The sequence below is a fragment of the Corvus kubaryi genome, unplaced genomic scaffold (genome assembly GCF_017639235.1).
Source record: "Corvus kubaryi isolate FWS band 111438036 unplaced genomic scaffold, C.kubaryi_AGA036_p1.0 138, whole genome shotgun sequence".
NCBI classification, from domain to species: Eukaryota; Metazoa; Chordata; class Aves; order Passeriformes; family Corvidae; genus Corvus; species Corvus kubaryi.
The window spans coordinates 16,624,367-16,650,306 of record NW_024580672.1 but is presented as its reverse complement, the minus strand read 5'-3'; the positions used below and the strand labels follow the sequence as shown (position 1 = coordinate 16,650,306).

At 37.7% G+C, this 25,940-nt stretch overlaps 1 protein-coding gene across 3 annotated transcripts in view; it reads right to left on the bottom strand.

Moving 5' to 3' along the window:
- The window catches only part of ATRNL1 (attractin like 1), a 441,394-nt gene that overhangs the window by 5,341 nt on the left and 410,113 nt on the right, over positions 1-25,940 (bottom strand). The window contains exon 29 of one of the 3 annotated variants that reach the window (XR_006014565.1): positions 1,796-1,887. The exons of the other annotated variants lie outside the window; for them this stretch is intronic. The gene's annotated coding sequence lies outside the window, so the exon portion shown is untranslated. The remainder of the gene's footprint in view (positions 1-1,795; positions 1,888-25,940) is intronic. 3 annotated transcript variants of the gene reach the window in all.

Sequence of the window (25,940 nt, the reverse complement as noted above, 5' to 3'; positions counted from 1 at the left end):
AAACCTTTGAAGATATTTTCACCATGTCTAACAGGCAGTCTCTATTTCTTATCTCAGATCTATATCAAACTCAATTTATCTATTACACCAAATCCAATTTTGCAATACTTCTCATGCAATCCCTCAGCACTTATCTACAAAGAAACTGTGCAAAAATTTTTTTTCCACTAACAAGTGCTGCTACAGTCTTCTTTCATAATATAAGACACATGGTCAGATTCGGTTCAGGTTTCCAGTATCCTAAAAAAAACTATGCTATTGCACACTGGTAACACTACCTTTCTTAACTCACAAAAAGTTGCAAGAATTAATTAATGTGCATCCAGCCTTTTAAATATGCATAATACTGTAAAACGCTACGTACAATTATCATTGATACATTTCAGGATATGTAAGAGCCAAGATTAATCAAGTTGTTTTTTCTCACATACACAGATATTTCCTGGCATGAGCCAGTGATGCCTTAAATTGGACTTTGACAAATTAAATTGTTGAAATCCTTGAGGCACCTTTAAGCAGTATCTGGTATTAGCAAATTCAGGGATAAAACCTAAATAACATTTTGATGATTGCTTACATGTGTTCCTATCTTCAACAGCTAGGCTTAGGGACTATGCTAAACAGAAGGGGTATTACTAGTGAACAGATTTTGCAATTTCATAGCTATTTTAAAATATATTTGGACATATTATGCTAACCTCACTTGATATAGCAATTAACAAAAAGGAATCCTTACGTCTAACACTGCATACTGGGATGTACTGGCATGTTGATAGAATTCCATTTAAATCACCTCACTACAGAAGATCATTTTTCAAAACGTCACACAAATCATCTGATGAAATTCATTTATGATGTTCTCTATGCCCAGTGTAGTTCCTTGTTATCAAAGCAATACAATTAACTGGGGGAACAATTCATTATTGCAGACTGGCAGTCTAAAGGAATTTCATTTACCAAGTCAAGCTTGTGCACAGACACTTTGAGCAAGGAGAATTTACATCAAAATAAAACAGAAAAAAATGCTGTCGCTTAAATATTCATTAAAAAAACCCCAAACAATCCAAAACATTCCCTTGATTTTATGGGTTTTTTTATCTAAATAACAAATGTGAATACATTTACAGTCATTGAAGTTGGAATTGTAAATTGTACAGTGCTCTAGATGCGTTACTTCAACTCCTAAGTTATTACATTTACCCGCCTTCTCTGAATGCTGCTGTTTAAATATCCTACCTAACATCCAAACTGGTATTTTCCAAACCAGTACATGGTCTCTGGTTGCTTCTGACCCTTGAGTAACGTGGCAGAAAGGAACAGTGGAATCAGTAAGGATTCCACACGGAGGCTCAATGGGTCACTTCTAATTTCTGGAAATTCAAGCTTAGTTGCAGAACCAGCCCCATTTTTAAATTTAGTTTATTTTTCTACTAAATGCTATAGAAATAACCTGACCTAGTTCTATGCAACTCAAACAACCTCTAGCTTGTTTTAAGGATACGTATGCATAGGTCATTAAGAAGCGAGCCCAGTCAAATCATAAGTGGAAAGTATATTTTTGTAAGAGATAATTGCATCCACAATGAGGAAAACACCAGAGAAAGCAATATGAACTTGGTTATCTTTAGCAGAACTATTGTCTTTCCTAATGGAAGTTAAATAGTAACAGTTTATTTTCAGGAAGTGTCTAATCATAAAATTACTGGGGTGTGAATTTTTTCCTTTTTTTTTTTTACAAGAGTGCAAAACTATTAATAACTGGAGGAATAAAATACAGCAAATCAAATGAGATTACCTTGAAAAGCGCATTCACCATTTATATACAAACAGCCTTTTAATCCTGCATCTGAAAAAGTCATTCATTCTGAGATGCTCTCCTCCCAGTCTCTGTAAAAACAGGCAGTACTATATATTTTAATTTTGCAGCAAAACAGCTTCATTAGGCGTGAAAGGTTAATTGCAGGTTTAAGTGCAGTTCGGGGAACAGTGCACGGGTCTGTGGTGAATAGCACAGTCTGCTACAGGAAGGCTGAGTGCTATAAACTGTTTGCCCTGCTGAAATGTTTTACTACCTCATTTACTAACTGTCTTCTTTTACTGCTTGTATTTGTAGTTCTTCTAAACCTTTAATAGCTACAGTTTTATTTCACTGTAATCAGATTTAAATGGAAATACCCATGCTGGGATGTTTAAACATTTTTCCTCTGATTGTATACAACTACATTTGAACTGATGTAAGGCTACACTATCCCTAACAGTAGAAAAAACCTCTACATTGAAAAATTAGTCTTACCTGCTGGTGTGCATATTTAAAGCCTTTTTTTCCTCCTCTATTGTTCATTTTAATGAGAAATGCATCGAGTTCCTACTATCTCCTTTGTTAAAAGTAAGGGAACAAAGAATGACCTCAGATTTGTGGTTAGGCAGGTAACTGGAAATGTTTCCTTTCAATTTGAATATGCATTATTCAGACATAACATTTGGATAGATGTCTTCACTTGATTAAATTTCTACACGTCATTGTTATGCAGAATCAGAACATTCAGAAACCTGAAGACAATAAAATAACTACGAGTCAGGCAGATCAATTAGATTTCTTTGACATTTTTACCAAAATTATAGTCATTGTTTAAGGTGACTTTAAGCAATGAAAATAAAATGCCAGCTGCCATACAGAGAGACTTAAACAGCAAAGACTGGGTAAACACTATATTATTAAAGTCACAGCTTCACCCTTCAGTGCCCACAAGTCTTTATGTTCCTTCCATCTGTCGATTCTTTAAAGCCTGGCATTACTGTACATGCTCACCTCATAGTGGACAGAGTCCTTTTATCATAAAGGACCTGTTACTCGAAATTTTTCCACTGTAGATTTATTGAACATGGAAATCTGTAGAAATGGATCTGAGCTGTTTGAAGATACCTTAAATGATGAGAATAATAGAGTGTGGTGCCTCATGAAGGTGATCATAGCACACAGTGAAGCCAATGAAGATAATTTCTTATTCATCAATAAAACTACCAGTAAGAATGTAGGGAATTTTAATGAGTTATGCCATTTATCAATATTTCAAGTCTATAAAAATAGTGTTTGATAAATACACAGTGTAGATCATGTGTGCATAACTGGTATATACATATACATATATATATATATGCAAAAATTATGTAATAATGTAACATAAACATGCCATTATGTAACCATATATATATATATATATATATACATACACAGAACTTATATACAACCCCAGTTAATAATGAAGTTTTATATTACCTGTTTCTTAATTTGAAGAAATAGATCACATTCACCATAACGTTTATGGATTGCACACATTTATTCTTCAGAGAAAAAAAAAAGTGTTTGTTATAATGTCTGTAATAGTGGGGGAACATAACATTCTAGAAGGAACATAACATTCTAGAAGATTGTTACTAGGCAGTGTTTCTGAGTACCCACAGAAAAAATTCTCTTACTTTTATGAGACATTGTGCTAGAAATAGTCATACTCTGTTTAGTTGTTTGGTAATAGTTTCACAATTTTCTGGTTGTTCCTGTGTTCTCCACCAAACTGCCTCCAAATAGAACAACTCATGCTTAATTTTCATGGCTGAAAAGGCCAGCCTGTTCTTTGTGCTGCATACTCCTCTGCTATGGATCATGTTGGGAGATATCCAAAAGGCACATAAAATGGAACCAGAACAAAATTTGGTATTTAAAAATGTGATGCACAGAGCCCCCTCCTAAGCACGTGCAAACCTGATTCTCGAGTCTCTACTTTCCAGGAGAAAAATTAAGAGTCATCTGAAGTTCAAGACTGTGCATAGCTAGAAGAACACCACAGATCTAAGTTCATTTCAAAGTCAGAAAATAGTCAAATCCTTCATGTGTATCTGGGTTTCCTGATCTGGCAGGTGTGCCTAGACAGTATCCAGAGATCGCAGACTTAGTCACAGAGAAAAATAATCATAAGCATCTGCCAAGAAGAGTAAATGTCTTCATAGCCTGTCATATTGAATGTTTTTTTATTTGAATTAGATTATTTTTAAAAGGACAAGCTGACAGCATCTCAAATTCACAGTCTTTTTATGGGCTTCTCTTCCTGTTTGGTGCATGAATGTGTATTTTAAGTTGACACTGCTCTTACTTTCAGAAAGATGTATTAAACAAACTAAGCTAACTAGGAAATTACTTTGGGCAAGTAACCCCATCATTTTTTTTCAGTGATAATTTTTGCTAGATGGGAAGACAGCCAAGAGGCCAGGAGGTATGTTTTCCTTTTCTTTTGCATATAACTTAATTAAATAAGTAAAATACGAGACAGTGCTTAAACCATAACAATAATGAACTAAATAATGATAGTGTGGAATTAAATAGCCACACACTAGTAGGGAGAAGATGTCATGCTCTTCTTTATTACACCTTTGCTATTTAGTAATAAGAGCTATCTATAAGTGACTAAGAAATCCTTGTTCCCAGAATAGACTTATAAATTACCTGCTGTCAGTTTGTGGGAAATGCAGACTATACAATAAAGGCTCTTTGAAGAAATGTTCAGCCTTTCCCAAATTTTCTCATTTTGAAAAGGAAATGGCCCTACATATTTGTGTGAAATATTTGTGTTCCATGAGGCCAGTGGTGATTTTTTTTTCTTTTTTTTTTAATGCAGTCAGGCAGATTTCCTTCCCTTTCAGAGTGAGATATCCATAGTTTAGTCTGAAATCCAGGTCTGTACAACATCTGGTGCCTTTAAACTGTCCAGCCTGCCAGTGACTATGAGACAGCATGGCTTGTTTGGCCTCTCTGGATATGGACAAGGGGAAGTTGACAATGCTCTCTGGGATGCCTCAGTGTCCTGTTGAAGTGGACCTGGTGGGGAGTTAGAGACACTACAGTAGCGGGACTGGGGCAGCCTAACATTGGTTAACTGAAGTTTTATTCTCCTGCCCTCTTTTCTCAACTCCAGCCCTCCTGGAACACAAGAACCATGGAATCATCAAATTGTTTAGGTTGGAAAAGACCCTTAGGATCATGGGGTTCAACCATTAAGTTAACACTGCAAAGCCCACCAATAACATGTCCCTGAGTGCCACACACACATCTTTTAAATACCTCCAGCAATGGTGTTTTCACCACTTCCCTGGGCGGCCTGTTCCTGTGCCTGACAACCCTTCTGGTGAAGAAGTTTTTCCTAATAGCCAATATAAACCTCCCCCAGTGCAACTTGAGGTCGAGTCTTCTTGTCATATTTTTTTTAACTGAATGATATTAAAAACACCTAAAAAGGAATAATCTCTACTTAGAATATGTGCAAATCTCATGCAGATTAATTCCTTGCTGCTCTGCCACTGTGTATTACACATCATGTGTTAAAATGCAAGTAATTACACATTTTTCCTACAATGGACAGTAATATTTTAAACATTTGGATTACATTTTCTGTTTGATTACATCTCACTTCCATTGAATAATTTATCCATATGTTATGAAAAGCATCTCTATTCTTGTGATGTTGTGCAGCCGTTTAATTTGTTTTCAAGAAAATCACTATAAACTAATTTGCTACTCTGCAAGAATTTGGTGAGATGCATTAATCACGCCAGAATCTAATTTGGTCTTGTAAACCTATTTCTGTAGAAGAGAAAAAAGTACTCAGAGTACTGAAGAAGCTCTATTTTCACTTACTTTTAGCAATACCTGGTTTAATATAAACAAAATCATCATTGGTTTTGTTTAGAAGTCAGTATCACAGTTATGGCCCAGGTGGGGTTAGTTTATGAACCCCTCTACAGTAATAAGACATGTCTGGATTGCAAAAGTCTCCTCCAGCCTGGCTCACTCGAGGTTGCCTGTACAGCATTATTTTACTCTGCCTCTATCTTCAGCAAACTCTTTTTATTTGGATCACAGATGCCAATCAGAGCAAAATGAAGGTATGAAAGCTGTAAAAAATTGTGAACTTGAGTTAAAATATTTTAAAGCTTTTTACCCAAACCCATTCATGCAATTGGATGCTTTAACCACGCGATGAAAGTTAGAGCCTTACTATACATCATGAGTGGGATGAACACCTGTGGGACAGAGATCTCTCATCCATATAAACAGAGTGTGACTGGCCATTATTACAGGGCTGAACTATATTTCATGCAGTTCAGTAATCAGAATATCTGCGTGTGTGTGAATATCCATGTGTGAGCATCTGGGAAACAGAGCAGGTTGGAACAAAACTGAGCAATCAGGAGAACACTCCGAAGGAGAAAAGGCAGCAGTAGTCACTGGGGTTTGCTTCCCTCCAGAGGGGCCTTTCTTGCACGGGGTGATTTAAAGCAGATCTCTTCCTGTCTGTAGAGGAAATCTGGGGTGATAAACCTCGCCAGGTGAAATTCAGTTTTTATGAATACCTCCCTAATGTTCCATCTGGGTGATAACATATACTGTCAGATTTGCAGCTTTACTACTCTCCTCTTCAAGACAAAACACACCACCTTAAAGACAATAGGTTTAAGGGCCCAATAGGGGCTAATTCTACCCACACTGGAGATAAAACAATACTACTTACATTACCATTTACTTTTAAGGAAGAAGATTAGAAAAATAATCCTCAAAGATCCTTTTTCTCTCTCTTGCCCCCTTTATGTTGCAGGTGCCAGCTTTTTTTTCCCTTGTCAAAAGTTTTATTTAAACCAGAAAGTACTGAATACGTTCATGAAAATAAATTATTGTAGTTCACCAGAAATTCAACAGGATTGCAGCTTAATCAGCAGTAGGCATGATATCTACAGTGCTTTTCCATACAGAATTCTCATTTAAAAGTTCTGCTTTTGAAGGTTTATGAGGTACTGGACTTGTTTTCCATATTCCAACATATGTTTTCCATATTCCAACAGATATCATCACTCTAACCACTGTTTTGATACTAATTTGGTTCTGGCCAAATGGCAATGCCAGTTTTTCAGTATTCTGCTGACTTCCACAATTATATATTCAGACCTTCCCCTGCTACGTAGCCAGGAGTCATTCTGACAAAACAAACAATCTTGGGAGGATAACACAGAATTAAGTCAACAGGACAGAAAACACGCCGAGAATTTTGAACCATATTTTGAAATATCACAAAAGTGACAACTTCAGGGTCCTCAGGATCTCTAGCAAGGGTATTTGTAGGTTCAGTGCTATTAATGCCCAAGAACAGTGAAAAAGAAAAGAAAAAAAAGTCACAAATGCCCTGCTGTCAGTATTAAGGTGGCTCTGTCAGCAAATCTAGCATCAGATTATAAAGAAAATTGATTTTTATTAATTTCAATAGAAAAGCTTGGTAAAAGGCCAAAAAGTTCACACCACAAAAAAAAATCCCAACATTTTAACCCCCAAAGATTTTATACAAATAGCCCTACCACAATTATGGTCTGCACTGAAAGAGAATAATTCTGAATGGGACTCCAGTATAAAGAGGTAAGCTACACAGCTACTCATTTATTCTTTACTGAATCTTCTATTTTACATTGAAAACACCATGTTATGACTATAACAGGCAAAATTACACACTTAGACCTGTCAAACTTTATGGAAATAGGTTTCCATTTTAAACACTTCATTACATACACTTACTTGGTACTGAGCAGTCAATACAGATAAATATCAGTAAAATGGTAGTAGAAGAGCACTGTTTCTGCTTGTGTGACACATGCAGGTACAGCAAATGCCTGAAACTGAGAGATAGTAATACAATGGCTGCAAATCACTGTAAATATATTATATGCCCTAGACATGTGTCCTAATTTGGAGAGGAAGAACTGGAAGACTGATAGTCCATAGTCACAGCTTGCCATCTACCTCTATGTGTACTCAAAATGCAACAAGTAGCACTCATTGTCTCATCCACCCATTAAATCAATAAAATTTTTGAAAACAAACAGCCCACAACAACAAAACCCCAACTATTCTTGTAAGAAAGGATTACCAAACTACAACTATTGTCATTTAAAACATTTCTCTAAATGCTTGCAAAAAAAAATGAGAAAGATTCTCCTGGCACACCAAATTCAGGTTCCACATCCTTCCTTTTAGGATTAACATACACCAGAGATACAGAAGCTGTGAAATACTCCCCTCAGGATCTGATCTGGCATAAATCTCAGCCTGATTACCACACCCCCTTTTAATACAACTCATGGCCTGTTGAAGAGGACTCACACTACTAAATGGATGTGCAAAAAAAGGCAGAAACCAAGTGAAAGATACAGTCCAGAAAACTTCACAAAGCCCATTTCCCAACAATGTCAGCTCCCTGAAGATGCACTCAAGGAAAATACACTTTCTGACACTAAAGAATTACTGCAGCAGCCCATTCTCATCACAGTTCATGTGAGTAAGAAATGGCAGAAATGAAACCAGGGACAAGAAGATGTGGTAAGAGATACACAATGCTTCAAGTTTTCCAGCATCAGGATGGTTCTTTTAGACAACAGGCAAAATTCAGAGCAATTCTGTGCATTGTTCCAAATATTTTCATCAAAACCTGTGCGTGCTGTACAAAGCGTCATGCTGTCCTTGTATTTCCAAGATGTGATAAGGAGCTAGTTTTCATTTAAGCATTTTCAAAAAAGCTCTTACTGTGTGATGAAGGAGAAACAAACCTTCTGCAGGACATTAGAACTCCCTCATTGCAATTGTGCTAAATCTCCCATCTGTTTTTTTGAAAGCAGAAATTGCACTGAGGCTTCTATTTGCTATTTAACTGCTGACCTTTTTCCCCCCTCTATTTTTTCCCATATGCTTTTTGATCACATGTGAAAAACTTAGCTTTGGTTCCCTTTTTTCCTGATATTCTGTATTTCAACTAGACTTTAATGGCTTTATATACAATGATAATGATCCAAGAGTGCTTCAAATGAAATCTGTTTTGTACTTCCCAGCTTCTGAGAACTGCTACAATTTGAGAAACTTTTGTCTGAACCCCTGAAGTGTCTTCTATAATATAATAAACCATGAATCTGCTCTCCCTTTGCTGTGCAATACACCATTCTGTTGCCTATCAGTCTGCTGCATTACGATTTGCAACTATAAATAATTATCCTAAATTATAATGATGTAATATAAAACTATAAAGCAATACCATTAGACACCATACACTCGAGACTCTGAAGCAGCCATAAGACATTGATTTTCATAAAAAATAGGAAAAAAGGTGACAATGAAAATCATGGTTCGTGCTTAGGATTGGTTCATTAAAAGCTTGCTGCAATTTTGGATGCAAAGAATGAAAGTAGCAGGTAATCAGTGGCAAACCATCTTTTTTTCTAAAAGGTCGAACACCAAATTTTATGACATCTATCTTAAAAGGTGGGAGGAGAACAAAAGGTGTGGTGGGAATGGGACTTTACAACATGTGAAGTTCAGAATTATAAGGTATTATCCCCCAAAAGGGGAAGAGCCAGACACAAGAGGGATTCATAAACCTCTGTAAGGTTTGTGTCCAGATGTGTGACCCTGTGAGTTGGTTTTTCATTTGTTCTGTCTGGTTTGGACAATATAACAAGAGGAATGTATAGGATTTCTGGCTTTTTCCTACACTACTTTCCAATGCCTTCCTTTCAAATAGCCCTTCATTTTCCATTCTTAATTTTGATGCTTCTTTTTCTGTTGAGCTTCAGTCAGCACAACATTTAATTGCCTTTACAAAATACTTCCAATAATCAGGAATTCTCTTTGTGAATCTGAAGTTATCTACTAGGACTACTCTAATTCCTTTTCACTTCCTTTCATCTCTTTGCATTGTACTAGCGTAAGAAGGTGGTATGGTAGTTTTAAAAGTTGCAGACATCCTAAATATCGCTTATATCATTTGCCCTTTTCATGACTTCTCATTTTAGTGGGCAATTCTTTTCCAAGAAAAATACACACATTCAATATTTGCAAAGAAATATAAAAATAACTGTTCATTTTTGAACTATGACCAAATTATTTAAGAGCAATGAAGTAGATTGTGAACAATCTAAATGCAGCCAGCCTTATTTCATTGAGTCCCACATGTGCTTTAAGAACAGTATTTACATTCAAGATTTTAAAAACTGTATTCTAACTAGTGCACATTTCTCATGCAACTTCTTCTCTTTGATGAGTTTAATGGTGCATTCTTTAGTCATGCTGCAAAAGGGACAAAAATGTGTTTTCCTCGCCGGGGTGGCCTCAAGGATACAGCTATCCTTTGTGCCAGTGTATGGAGCTGCTAAATATCCACAGAGGCTGAGGCAGCGGGGTTTATGTTCTCCCCAGATCCACTGGGATGGGTTTCAAGGTGAGGGAAGTAAGGCCAGGAGGCTCTTGCAGGAACAAACAGCCTCCAGAGTGAGGTAGGTCGTTTCTGAGACTGTTAAGAGATCTAAAGCTTGGTAGGAGAAATCTGAGCCCTAAAAACAAGTTGAATTTTCACACTTTTTTTCCTCCCTCCAAACATTAGCTCTTTCAAGTCCTATTTTAGAGCTTTCATTTACAAGATCAATGTTTAGTGACCTTTTCATAGTGGTTTAAAAATGAAGACAAGAGATGTGTCCAGGGAAGAGAAACTGTATTAAAATATTGAGCTTGTTATCTCCAAAGTGCTATACACAAATTAACTAATACATACTAATACAGTGATTAGACAGTTTGCCTAGGTTTAGTTCAATGACTGTGCTTCCTAAGGCCGCCACTGAATGAGAGATGGGGTGGCATCACACCACAGCCAACAGCTCTCCTTAAAACATAATGTGCTTAACCGTTGTGTATTCTCCTCTGAAAATAATCTAAGTCTATTTAGAGTACTGACATGATTTGCAAAAAACACATTTTGAAATCAAGGTATGTTTTGACTTATTGAAATACTGCAATACTAGACAAAACCAGAATGGGTTGTTGTTGGCTGGCTGGGGTGAGGATGGAGCTACAGACATTTCACCTGGAATAACTCCTGTGTTCTGCATAAACTCACAGGTGATGACTCCTCACAGCATCTTCTCAGGAGCAAATAGCAGAGAAAGTACTTGAAAACGTTAGAGGAAAGTTCCATCCCCTCCACAGGGCTGTCCATAGGCTCCTTCCTCCTTTGTGGAAAACCATAACAGACCAAACAGACTTTGCCTGTGGCCTCCCAGAGGATCACACTCCATGGACACTTGATTTGCATGCCCAGGCTAGATTAGGTACGTGTTTGTACACCTCTCAATGTAATGAAGTCCCACACACAGTGAGGACTTCAAAACCTTGAGAATAGAAATAGTAAAAAAACCCATCAACAGAAATCAAACTGGTAGCATCACAGGTACCTGTGGAGCTTTGAAATAAACACAAGAAAGCTGGCACAGTATCACTGGCATGATGTATTCTGAACCAGATTGGAAAAAGCAACCTGGAAAAAACCCAGTATGATTATAATGAATGAGCCTTTATTCCACATATGAAAGTGCTTCTGATACTGACAAAAGGAGGAACAATATTTATCATTCTAGGATCTAAGGGGACAAAACAACATTAAATCATGAAAGGTTTTGTTTGTGAATTGGCATTGTTTTCTGTCCCTTGTGTTACCAGAATGATAAATGCTTTCCTTTGTATAGGAAAGAAAAGACACTGGATGTTTATTATACATATACTTACACCATAAATTTTTGGGATGGTTGGTTGGATGCTCATTAATAAAAATATTTATATTAAAGGTGCTAATAAACATTTGGGGGGTGAGGGTGGTTTCCTATTCCACGGTTTTATTTGAGACTCTCCTTCATGATAGATATTGTAGTTTCTAGGACAGATGAAACAAGATTCAGTTATCACAGTTCTAAGGATAACTGGTGGGAATATTCCAGAAGCACAATGTGATCAAAGTGGATGGAAAAGCAATACCCAAATGACTAAAGGCAAAACTGTGCCAGTCACAGAATTACAGAAAGAGCTGATATGTATGAGACATACTAAACACTTGCATTTGAATTTTTAATATAGAAAATAAATGTCACAGCATTTTCATGAAGAATCTATTAGTCTTGAATGCAGCTCATCTGCTACTCATTGCTATGGTTTATACCTTAGACTTTTTATCCATCTTTAATTCCTGCTGAACACTTGAGCAACTGCAACGTCTGAGAGGAGGTTATGGATTTTTTCATATTATCATACTTTTCTTACATTTTATGTTTTCAAAGGCTCGCACAGAGCACTCCAGTGATCCCATGTGAATTAACACACTTTGTTGCCAATATTTTCAAATGCAACCAATATCTCCTGGTTTGCACAGTTCAGGATGAATATGGTGCATCACTGTGCCATCTAATGTGACTCAGCTCTGAGAGCTTCAGGGCTTGGCTCTGCCTGAGAACACAAGGCTGAATTTTTTACTGAACATGTAAATAAATATATAACTGGTAATCTGGTCTCCAAAGATATATATGAGCATGACTCCAAGAAAGGATTACTTTTAAATGGTATAATTCCGTGCATGCTCTGAGTGCTGGGCAAAAGTTCCTAGAGCACAGCCAATTTTCCTGCACAGATTTCAATTGCTAGGTTAGATGTACTTCAGAGTAATATTTAAAATTGCACAGAATGCTCTATGTGTGTTAGATATTACAGCACGCATGGATAGAATGGCTCTTCAGAAGAGCGTGACGGTTTTCATTTTATTTTTGGGTGCAATTGCTGTTCCTGTTACTCAGCCATCTCCCTGTAACTTCCATCAGGGATACAGCTCCACTGCCTTGTGTGCAATATGCGAGCACTGCACCACAGAGCTTGCAGCACAAACACCTTTGCACTGCACTTAAATGTTCATGGGAATAGAAACTTACTCTCAGACATCCTTAACCCACAGACTTTTAAATTCAGGCTGAACATGAAAATTTAGCTGAACTTTTATGCAACAATGGACTAAGCAATAAAAGTTCTGCAAATCCCTACCAGCTCTCAGTTACACTGTGTAGTTCAGATGCTTCAGGTGATATTTCTGACATCCTGTTCCACAGCTATCACCAAGAAGCCCTTTGTGAATGACTACATTAATGGTGTATAAGAAAGAACACCATCTACCTCACTCCTGCCCATCCACATTGGCCGCGCAGTTCTAACACAAGTAAAAAAGATACTGTTTGATACTAAAAACTGTCAATATAAATGCTTCATAGATCTATGGAGCAATAAAACTGCATTATTCAACTGGTTTGGATTGTTTGGGGCGTTTTTTTGACAGAAAGAACTGGCTTAAATTATTTCGCAAACTAAGACATGAGTAAGCCACAAAATTCACTTACTTGAATTAGCACAAAATTTCCAGGAAACTTTTAGCACATGTGCAAACAAAGTTTTGTGTAGCAAATAACATATACAGACATCACAATGAAAAGTCAGGAAGTTTCCAGATTTTGATAGATTTCAGGTTGGATGTGTCAAAAGATAAGCCCTGATGCTGGCAGGCAGTCTCCCTTGAAAATTCAGATTTCATGTACAGAGATCTTCAGGTAAACCAATTTTTACTTTCACCTCTGCCTACAAGTGCTGGTCTCAAAGGACTTCATTTCAGCCAAGACCTGTCAAACCCCCAAATGCTTTTCATTACTGAATTCCTTCTGCATGTTCTGTCAGCTGTGTTAAAATAATAAATTCACAAGCAATTGATTTTTGAAAAGGGAGAGAACCACTTGAACTCATCTCCTGATTTTGTTATTTCAGCATGTAAATTTTTTATTTACATATTTAAAATTGTAGTTTGAAGTCTTTTTTTTCTATGCCCTTTATGGGGTTTAAAGTAGCAACAGGTTCAGAGAACTCGTAATAAAAAAAACCTTCTCAACAGAATGACTCTGAGACATCAGGGGTGTACTCCAGTGAGTGCATATTCTCTCAAATCATTAATTATAATTCACTCACAAACATCCGGCACATACTAGGTGCCCTGGTGATCTTAATTGGCGCTATGAAAAAAGTAAATGATTTCTTACATTTTGATGTATGTGGGGAGAAGTTCAGGACATTTCTAAAATCCCTCGGGGAGGTGATTTTGTACAGTTTTTGTCATTATCAAGGGAGGATAATACACAAAAGCCATAGTGATGGATTAAGAAAGTAACAATGGTTATTTCACCTAAAAAGTAGAAAAGAGTCTTTTCAAATTGTGTGTGTGTGGAAAAGGAGCTTAGTTTGGACAAAGCAGTTGCAAGAACACCCTAATGGGGGACAAGAAAGCAATTAACAATGAAAAGTCACTGATGCAAAAGATAGTCCTGGAGATTAAAATCTTATTGAAACAAATGCTTCTCCATTTGATCATAATGAATTGAGCTGAAAGATCTGCAAAACCAGTTCACTGAACACGAGAAGAAAATAATAATTTGTTACCCAATTATACTACAAAGCTTTCTGCCCAACATACTGCTCTACAGCATTAGTTAAATAGAAATAAACTGAGCAACACCATAGTAGAGTTAGGCGTAATATTATTTGAAACCGCAGTGTGATAATTAAGAAAAAAATATATACAGCCATATCAATTTTTACAGCACTCTAAAAACACAAGAATATGCTTTATCCTGGTGGAAAAACAAAATATTCAAGAGAACAAGAGGTGAAATGGGCATAGCAGGGACAGATGAAGCAAACAGTACAGGGAAGAAAGAGGCAGTGGTGGAGGTAAGCTGAGCATGGGGCAACAGGGGAATAGTCTGAGATAAATTGGAGAGATAGAAGTGGGAACGATAGGGAGTGAACATTAAGAAGTGAAGACTGAGAGAAGTACGTTACAGTGCAGGAACAGATTGCTTAAATTCAAGAAGTACATCAGATCAGGGTAGATTGGGTTTTTAGGATGGGAACGGAGATCTCAAATTCATCCCATCTGACTTTGGGCACTTAGCTGAGACATCCAAATCTGGAAGGGTTCCCGTCAAAATTTGAAAAATCAGTGGAGAGGCCCATCCAAAGAGGAGTCAAGGCTCCAAGTGGGCTCAACTGCCCTTTGACAGAAGTGTTAGGAAAGCGTAGGAGCAATCACATTGATAACAAATCCAAAATAATATGCACAGATTATGTGAGATCTTTGGATTAGATGGGACTACTATAAAAGAGATTAAAGCAGGACAAACTAACATAAATATCTGAAAAAACATCTGTCACAGGAATTGTTATTGAATAGGTTTTTTACAGTGTCCCACTAACAGGTCCCATATTTTTTCATCTTGACATTTATGGGAAAATGTGGCAGTGACAGGGGTAGGCACAACAGAACAGTCAGCAGTGGTGAGGATGGCATCCATAGAAAAAAAAAAACTCTTAAATTTTCATTTTCTTACCAGTTGCTTTGCCACTGGAACAAAATATGAAGTTACATGTCTGGGACAAAAATGTGAGATATACCAAAATCAAATCAATGGCTTCAGAAAGGCTCTCCACTTTATACTCAGGGAAGAGGAAGGGATTTGACTGCATTTTGGAAGTTCTGAGGAAGTAAAGACCATGTGCTAAAAAGGCTCTTTCATGCTTTCAGCAAGACATATTTAACACACGTGTCTAAAGCCTAAACTCAGGAAACCTAAAGGATAGGAGCTTAAAGGAACTTTGATAAACAAATGATCAGAGCAGGTAAGTTAACAATTTGCATCTTAAACTCTGTGAAAATAAGGAATCAAGCAGACAGCCTGGAAAGACAACAGAGTTGGAGTCAGTCCATCTGAGAAACCAACATGACAGAAAGGCACTGGAAGGAACACACATAGGTGTGAGCAATTACAAAAACAAATTATCTGAAAATATGGATTTCTTCACTGTCTAGTAAATAAAACCATTTTAGCAAATGAAACAAAGACGCTTCTAGACTAGAAAAACAACATTGAAATAATCAAACCATCCATGTATTTTGGGTTTGCTGGTCTGTAAACAACCAACACGAATCCCATCTGAAATTAAGCTGTAAATATCATATTTTTTCAGATCATCTACTTGAATTTCAGTAAGGAAAACTTTGAAGAAAGTCAGTTGCTTGTTCCCACTGCCACAACATTTTCTAATACTCCTAGTGATGTGCTGAAAGCTGAAAGTGTGTAATTAGGCCTGATGAACCATGTCCCTTAAGAGGGACAAACTCCATGTTTGAAACTTAAGTATGAACAAAAGACTTATGAGCAAAAGGAAGCAGAAAATGTATTGCCTACAGAAAGGTCTTCCTAGATTTGAAACGACAGACAAAAGCTTAAGTACATCAAAAGATGTAAAAAAAAAGTTGTAATTCTTGTTTAAAAGAAAAAAAAACCATAGGAGTGCAGCCCTTCTGAGATCCCTTACCTTACTGAGTGTTCTGCTGTGAAAAAAGCCCTATTCTCATGCCAGGAGTGTACAAACCCTGTACAGGAACCAGACAGTGAACATCTAGTCGGACACTGTGGTTCTTACTGCCATAATGAAATTATGCTTTAGACATTTTCTGCATGACTAATCTCTCTTGATTGCATTTTGAAGCTTTGCAGCAAATGGTGAATTACGGATGCTCAAGGCCTCCTCTTTGTGATTCTGCTGTCTCTGGTACGGAAGGATCACTAGACTTTGGTGCACAACTTCTGCTGTCTCCACTCATCACTGTTAGATCATTCCTAGTCTTCCCTGGGAAGGATATGATAGATTCAGAGAACCTCCACACTGGGCTCAGTGCCCTGTGGAGGCCTCACCAGGTAAGCTCCATTTCCACCCTAGAACAGGGAGCTTTGAGGGGAACTGGTGCAGTCCTAGGATAACACCATCCCCAACCTGCCAGACCAAATATTGAAGAGAATTGGGTTTTCAGCACTGAAGGAAAGGACAGATCTCTGTAGATTTCCTATCTCTCAGACTTTTCCCTCTTGATTTCCAAAATATTCCTCATATTGCTAAGCTTTTCCTGAAGGTATCCACACACATGCCTACCCTCATGTCAATGCACCCACTGCACACCTCAATTTCTACTCGGATGTCCAGACTAGAACCTTACAGAGACCCACCCTGTCAGCTCTCAGGAGCTTATGATTTTTTCCTTCCCCACAGTCATCTTCCACACAAATATTTGTGGAAAGAAAAGTTGTGCCCGGTTGCAGGACACTTAACCCCAGAGCTGCAGAAAGGCTCTCAAACAGAGCAGGTACTGCTTCAAACCAATTTTTCATCGGCCTTAATGCAACTGTGCACACAAAAAATTCTCTTTGCAAATCTCTTTCACAATCTGAGGCTAATACCTGCAGCATCTAGACCAGAGATGCGCAACAAGGATGTGAAGCTCTTTATCAAATCTGACTGACGGGAAATCAATATTACAAACAAACCCATAACAAGGGATCCATTACTGCTACAATACATAAACCAACTCTGTGCTATTCAGCAAACACTTGCAAAGTATGTGTCAGCAGTGGGAAATCCTCTTTTCAACTCTATGGGAATATACAGTGACACAATATCCCTGAAACTGGGATATATTGTAAACAAACCCATATGCTCATACCCTTAAACAGAGTTATCCACCACAGTATATTCTCCTGTGCTTTGGTCCCATTATGGCAAGGTTTACTTTCGTCTTTTAATCTGATCATGCATAACCCTAATTGTTTAAACTATAATTATAGATGGAAAGTTGTTTTGCCTTCTACAAAAAATGTGCTTTGGAGAGAGCAAAACAGAAATTAAATGCATGGAAAATAATAGAACTATTTCAATAGCACTAATTGCAAAGCAGTTTAAGAAAGCATCTTTAGATGAAATAATTGTTTTAATTATACAGTATGCTTAGGTTTACCAACTATAAACACTTCAGCTCTTAGCATCAGGATAATTTAATGTATGCTGTTTTGCCACACTTTATTTCAGAGCACAAATAAACTAGAAATAGAAATCACGGTAAAAGGACATGCAAACAGAAGGAAAAAGGGTGATTTCTCTACAAATAACAGAAGTCTATCACAGCACATTGTTAAAGGATGTAGCTAAATGCAAATCATCAATTCATGAATTGCCTAGGAGAGACCTTTATATTGGGGCAGCAGCAGGAGAGACCAAACCTTTGGTCATTCAGAAATGGTCTCTGTCCATGGAGGGCTCTGAGCAGAGCTCAGCAATGTCCCTCTCACTGTAGGACTGCACCAAGGCAGCTCTTCTGGCACGGCATTTTCCACGTGGAATTCTTTGCAAAGGACAAGGTCCCCATGGCTGCCTGTCTTAAACTCATAGATTCATAGATGGTTCCTTTCAAAGCCAAAATGAGATGCTTCTTGACTGCACACTGTGGCAGACCATAAATTCACCATGGTACATTATCCACCATCTGAAGAAAAAAATAAATTCCATAATTCTTATCCGCATGGCAGCAATTTTCCACTGGGTTGGTAGTAAAGCTTTCTTTGAGAGCAAGACATCTAGAAAAGGCATTAAAAATCAAATGCTGTTGTAGGGAAAATTTATTCAAAAACATTACTGTTAAAGGTAATTAAATTATATCCCCAGACAAAACCCTCAAATTTGCTATTGTTTTTATTGTCAAGGGGATAAAGACAGAGTAAATGTATTCTGAAATTTGGTAGGAAGGGGAGAAAAGATATTTGTGATACAGAATGGATGTGGAAAGGAGATGTTAGTGAGGCATTGCACATGTAGACATGCTCTGGCAGAATTGCAAAGATTTTTACAGCTATAAAACACTCAAATCTCTCCTCAGTTTAAAAATATGCCTGTAAACAAGTAATTTATATCATTCTGTGAAACAATGACAGTAACAACTGCTTGTACTCTGCCTGCAAAACCTAGCAGTGAAGGGGCTGCTGCTTCAGTAAAAATCACAGCATTACCCTTACGGAATTTCAGAATTACTGGTCCTTCGCAAGACAAAGAAAAATCCTTGCGTGCGCTGACTGCGGGATCAGTGTAAATAGAACAAACCCAGCAGAACTGCTTGGCAGGAGTTTAAGTAGTCTCTTATCTCGACACTGCAGTTCTGCTTGTACTGCACCTCAGTACATGCACAAGACTTTTGTGTTGGTCTTGCTCTCACCTTGTAATCCACCAATCAAACTGGTTGAAGGCTGCCAGAAACTTAACATATCTGTCTAAACTTTTCCACCTGGTAATTGCAATTCAATTTTTTTCTAGCTTAAAAATCCATCTCCTTGATGCTATTTTAAATAGCATTACTGATGAATTAATATTTTCAACTCAATGGATTTCCACACTGCCCTCCAAATTTGTTCCATTATGAAGAAATACATTTTATTTTGAAAGATAATGTTGAAGTCTTCAGAAGAGCTGTGTGTCATATCTTCAGCTGGTATTAATGAATAGTCTCTTCCACATGCAATGGGTTAATCAAAAATTTGGCTGTCTGGGGTTCTGGTTCTCTTTCTGCCTGGCTAGCAAATTAATTATATCCTAATTGATGTTACTTACAGTATGTCAGTATTAGAACTATATATACACATATATATGGACTAAACTTTGATAAGAAAATGTATCATTGCTGTCTTTTACCTGTTTTCTTTAAGGATTATAATCCCTGAGAACTCGTGCCCCACAGCTTTTTGACCTTTCCACTGTTTGCCAAACATTCCTTTTCTAGAATTATGTAACACCAGTCAAAACCATGCAACAAAAGAGTTTGAAAATAAAAAATGTCATAAGGCTGATACAATGTCTTTGCATAAGACAAAGGCATCTGATCATTATGGGGCACATTTTCCCCACTAACAGAAGTTTATTGGCTGTATCTTTAAAACTGACAGTGTCTTTCAAGATCTATCAAATGTATCATAACATAAGCTATCAAAATAAATAAAATATAAAGTGCATACTTCTTAGGGACATAATTTCCAAGTACATAAACTTTTATCTTACTTTTGAAAAAATGTCAAATCACTCGGAGCAGCACTTTAAAAAATATGATTTATGGAAAAGGTTTCTTTTACAGGCTCTGAGAACTCTATAAAAGTCTTTCAAACAGCAGGACTACCAGAACTTTTAACAGAGAAAGTTATAAAGCAGATTATGGATGAGAGCAGGTGAGACAGAATCATGGTTGCTGCACTCAATCAAATGTATCTGCATCTGGCAAGCAGCTCTAAAAATTAAGTATGTTGCAGCTGAAGAAAGACTCTTGCAAGTTCTCAATCTGCATTCCCCAGATCCGATCTCTGCAGCACAACAGATTCTGCCACGCTGCAGAGTCAGCCATAACCCCAAGCACAGAAGATGCTTTGGGTACTCAGGTGAGGACCTCAAGGCTGAAAGAAAGAGGTTGATGTTGATATGAGAACAGTCCAGGCGTGCAAAAAAAATACTGCTCTTTTAAGTAAAGCCTCTTCTTTATGTCAGAATCACAGCGTGTGAGACTATTAATTATTTACACAGCACTCAATATGTGACACTGGGGTTACCTCACACCAAACGTTAGAGCTTCTCAAGGTGATTTCCTGTTACAACTTGTGGTCACTGCTAACCTGGACAGCCTTGGAACTGTGAACCTGCCAGGTTGCTAGCTGATGCAACTATTCTGTCCTGGCTCTGTACAGACTCTCTTTTCATTTTCCCCAAGCTTGCTGGGCAGAGATATGTCTGTGAACTGCAGCACTGTGCTACATTTGACAGCCTGAAATAAAAGGTGGTTCAGCTCAGTTTCAAAGGTTGTTTTTAATCTCCTCCAACTCCAGCTGCCTACAGTGAGGTGAGGAGACTAAGCTAATCATCTAGGCTCCCTCTGTCGAAGAGGAACAGAGATACCTCAAGAGTGAGATTTAAAAGATAACTTTATTTCGAACTCACGTAATAGAACAGGACGAGATGTCCTGGCCAAGTGCTTCATTCTTTCTGTTGACTCTCAAGGAAACTTAGATTAATTTAGATTAGAAACCTAACTTCTGGATGAATGTGAGACTGCTCCTGGTTATTTTGATATAGAATTGCTTAAGAACAGCTATGGGAGCAGCCTTGTAGAGACAGCATTATGGATAATTCTTGCTTCTGGCAATTCACAAATTAAGCAAAACTAAAATCCTATTTCGGCTATAAAACTATTTTAAAAGATGCTTTTTGGGTTCATATTATACATCTTAATGGGAGAAGGGTGCCATATGGAGGGATTTCATTTTGTTAAGAGATACTCAGTGCTCTTATCTCCTTTATGTACTGCACAGAAATTGAAAGCAAACAATGCTTATATATTTTTGCAAGCAATTTTCATTTTAAATACAGAAAACTTTATTAATAAAGCCATGGGATACTGAAATACTAAAATGAGAGATCTGAGAGTAAAGGCTCTTTTAACTCAGTTAACACCATCTAGCTGTATGTAGTTATCTCACATTTATTCATTTGCATATATGGACCATGGCACTTTAAAACGTCATGTATTATTTTCCAAGGATCATTTTCAAAGGGAAATTGTAATTTGCCAAATACAACTGCCATATAAAATAATAACTAATGTAACCATAAGATGAAACTGCTGTCAAGTTGTTTACCAACTGTCCAGTACAATCAAACATGGTCTTGTGATTACTTTTCTGTTCTGTTTGAGAAAAAAAATGTATTTGACTTCCAAATCCAGGCTTTCGTTTCAGTAGTCTTTGAATTCTGTGAGTTCAGAAATGTTTTGTAGCCTGCATGCCCAAACAAACTATTTTATGTGCTCAAAAATTGAATCTTATCAAATTCTCCATGGCCAAGAAGTGTCTGCTGATACAGTGGGGAAGAAATCCTTCAGTGAGGATGAGAGGAAGGAGCATTCTTCATATTCTTCCTCACTTACAAAGTAGGTCAAAGGCAAGCAGCTTTAGCTCACTTCTACCTATGAAGAATGCTCCTGCAAAAAACCCCGTGAACATATCTAAAATTTTTGGTGATATCTGAGTGTTTTCTGCTTTATTTCCTACTCTCTATGCCCTAAACAAGAAAATGCTTGTCTTTACTTCCAAAGCTCTTCCCCAACAAACTGCCTCATTCATAGAAGGAGTTCCCTACAGCCATCTGCAAAGCTGTCTTAATTATCTCATTTCAGATCCTTTCATATGCCGCTTATAGAAAACTCAGAGGTGGCCTGCTGCTTTCCCTTGAACACTGACTTTTTGGCTGCCCAGTACTGTCACATTGTTTCCTTATGCTCCCCCGTCTGTCTAGACCCATCTGTTGTCTCTTGTTTTGTACTTAGATTATAAACTCTATGGCAGCGGAACTGCATCTTTGTTCTGAGTTCATTTAGTGTCTAAAACAATTCAGGCTTGACCCATGATTAAGGCTTCCCTGCACCAGAAAAAAAACCCCACAAAATAGCAAACATTCTAACAAATAACGCAGCTGGAGTGCCGGAAACAGACACAGCCTCCCAGACATCACAACATGAAGGAATCAAATTCCACCAAAACTAAATTACTCAGCAATACTGGTCCATTCGATTATCACTGAAAAATAGCCTTCATGTTTCTCTTGCTTTTCAATCTCGCTCACAGTTGTGGCTTTTAGCTAAATAATGTCAAATAAATTTGTCAAACTATTGCATAGTGCACCCTCGATACCTGGGCTCTGCTTACTTTGTCTTGGCTCCTCTAAAGGAAGCAGGCTCAGAACCTCCCTTTCTCTCTTTACCAGAAAAAGCTGGAGTTTGAAACCAGTTTCCTTGAAGCCAACTTGGGTGCAAGGAGATGTTCACTCACAGTTTCCCTGGTTTAAAGCATCATAGGCTTCTGGTGTGTTTTACCACACTGAGATCCACAGAGTTGGAAGGGACCCACAAGGACCATTGAGTCCAACGCCTTGCTCTGCACACGCCCAAGAGTCACACCATGCTCCCAAACGCTCTTTGAGCTCTGTCAGGTTTGGTTCTGTGGCCACTTCCCTTGGGACACCGTTCCAGTGCCTGACTACCGTCTGGGATAAGAACCTCTGTGGATACAAAAATGCTGCTAGCAAGGATTTTTTTCTTGCTATTTTCTAAGTCTGTGAGAGACTTTTTCTCTCTCACAGAGATAGTAGCAGAGTTCTGTAAACAATGAAACACCTGCAGCCTTGAAAAGTCTTGTTTATAGTACAGTAGAAAAATATTTTGACAATGAATGTTTTGGGATTTTAGCCAATCACCCCCAAGGGGTGGCTGATCCCTTGTCCAATTAGACTATGAAGAGAAAAGTCTATAAAAGAGTTCGTAAAATAATTAAATAAATCACTCTTGCTGCACAATTCCTGCCTGCTGGATCTTCTCTCCTCCTCCCTACAGCTGCGGGATACAGTAATATACCCTAGGGCACTTTTTTATTTTTTAATAAACCTCCTTAGGAAGGAACAGTCTCAGCCTTGCCTGGGGTCCTGCTCTCTCTGCTGCTCCTCTCACCAGCTCATACACTGGTTTCTGTCCACCTCTGGCCAGCTTGGATTCCAAGCCTAGCTCCTCAGGCTCCTCTGTCTAGGTCCCCACACCAGTGGAAAGAATGCTCATGATCACCCAGCCAGCTCTGTGCTTTGTGAGAGGGGACATAAGGATTAAGAAACCAATGTGGGCAGATCCCAGAGGAAAACAAAACACCACACACGTCTCTGGATACAGCAAATGATGAATCCTACAACATCTCCAAAACTCCACAGATGCAGAATCTGAGTCCACTGGGACTGACCAACACAACAGGGGAAGGTCACAATGCTCACAGCACCCTCACAGGTCCCCGCAGATTCCGGCAAGGGACACAGCTTGGTTATGTCCTCATTCCCATTTCAAGGCTGTCTGTATACAGAATTTGGGACAGGATTTCTCTTGTGGTTCTTGAAGTGCTGATCAGTTTAATTAACTTTTTCATGAAAGTAAAATAGGGCATAAATTTTAGCTGTATTCCTTTGAGATTACCAACAGACTTCTTAAGCACCTTTTTTTCATATTGTCAGGATTTTTGCTGATTTGATTACATAGAAGATGTGGCAGCATGATGACTACTAATTAGAACTCTCAACTTATTATCAGTCCACATTTTTATAGGTTTCATATTAGCATATCAATACAAAAACATAATGTGTGTATAGCCGTATTTACCTCTAAAACTGAAATCACTCTAGTTCATACATGTCACCTTTAAAATATTTTAGCCTGAAGAATTGCTATGTAAAAAAAGAAAAAGGAATACAAGAAAATCCAAAACTTCAGCTCGAAAGGGAGGTTTTACTACAAATAAAGTTTTATAACTCTAGTGATCAGGAATATCCTTGAGCTGGGAATTTTTGATGATATCATTAACAAGCAGTGGCATTAGTTCTATGCAGGCATCAGCTATAAATTATGCTTTACATACAGTCACTGCATATTTCTCAGGGAGTCAGGGCCTCATCCAGCAGGTTCTGGAGACACTCAGCACCAATGGACTTCAGTATGAGCTGAGGATACTCAGCAGTCTGCACTGCTATGACCACAAACCATAACTGTGCAGAGCATGCTGAAATAATCATGAGGTAAGTACCTGGTAATTTCTCTTTTCTAGCCAAAGTGCACATTACACATTAACTACAGTTAAGCCACCTAAGCATAATTGTCAAGTATTCTACAGAAACGTGCAATTTCTATGCAGATTGCATTTGGCTGAAAACTCCATGAATCTACTGTGTTATTCTATCTTGCCATGTATATGTGGACAGTACAAACCAAGCTATTAACAAACCAAATAACCCTGAAAGAACATTTAATTTTTATTGCTGCCACAGACTCACCTTCTAAGAATGCCAAAGTAGCTTAAAGTATGGAAAAGAGTGGGATATGGAGGACATAAGGGTACATTTCTTTATCTGACAAGCACAATGCTTAAAGAAGCCAACTCCAATACTCTGTTTTCCCATCAGTTGCTTCTGAACTTTACAATAAAATGGTAATGATATGTCCAGGTGGCAAAAATTCTGTTTTAACAGCTGCATCAACTGTACAAAACTCAAAAGCAGCATCTTAACAGATTAACAGCTCTCCATAATATTATCTTTGTATCATGCAATTTGTTCCCAGTGATAATTAGGTATTTAGAGACACAACTAATTAGAGAGAAATGACTGGATGATTTTTCATTTGCTGAGAAATCTACTGTCAGAAATGGAGATCCACTATGGGGACTAATGTAATTCTGGTGCTAGAATTAGCATCAGAAAGATACATGGAAATAAATGTGGTTTAAATGATAATAATATATAAAAATAATGTACCTACACAGACCTCCACACTGTTAATATGTGCATTAACACACTCTTCTCCAAATGGAACAATTCTATTCCTAATATGCAATTCATAAGTGTGGGTGCTGAGGAGGGGAATATACAAGATCTAGTAAAAGATGAAGTAGAATCATTTTTTTCCATTAAATATATCTTTCCCAGTCTAATTTGGGATAACAGATAAAAGATTCAAGGGACCATTAGTTCTTGAAGGCATTTGTTTCCTCTTATTTTCACGTATTAACTGCAGGGCTCTATCTCTGTTTGCCTTTGCTGCTGCATTGCCTGTCACTAAAATACATCTTTAACTGTGTATCATTTTTCCTCTGGATTTTATTTACCATGTCACTCACCAGCTAGCTTCATATAAGTACACCTCAAGCTACTGGAAAAGAGCATTCTCCACATTCACTACTAATATCATTCCATAGATTGAGTGGAGTGCTTTATGAGAGATGCTGCTCTCATCCAAAGACAAATCATGTCTATGACATATTCAGCCAGCTTTTACCCAGGGCTTAAAGTCATACATCTACAGCACTAAAATGCTTAAACTGGCCCTACGGCATCCTTCTTCTGGGAAATTGATAGTTCTTTTTGTGCAGCAACAGAAAGCTCCTCATTTCCTCAATTCCAGGTGTATTTGCACACACACACATCCCCCCCCCCCCCACCCTTAAATGTTTATCCAACAGCATCCACATTCAGAAGAAAACTTTAAGATACATATGAGTGGCAAGAGTAAACA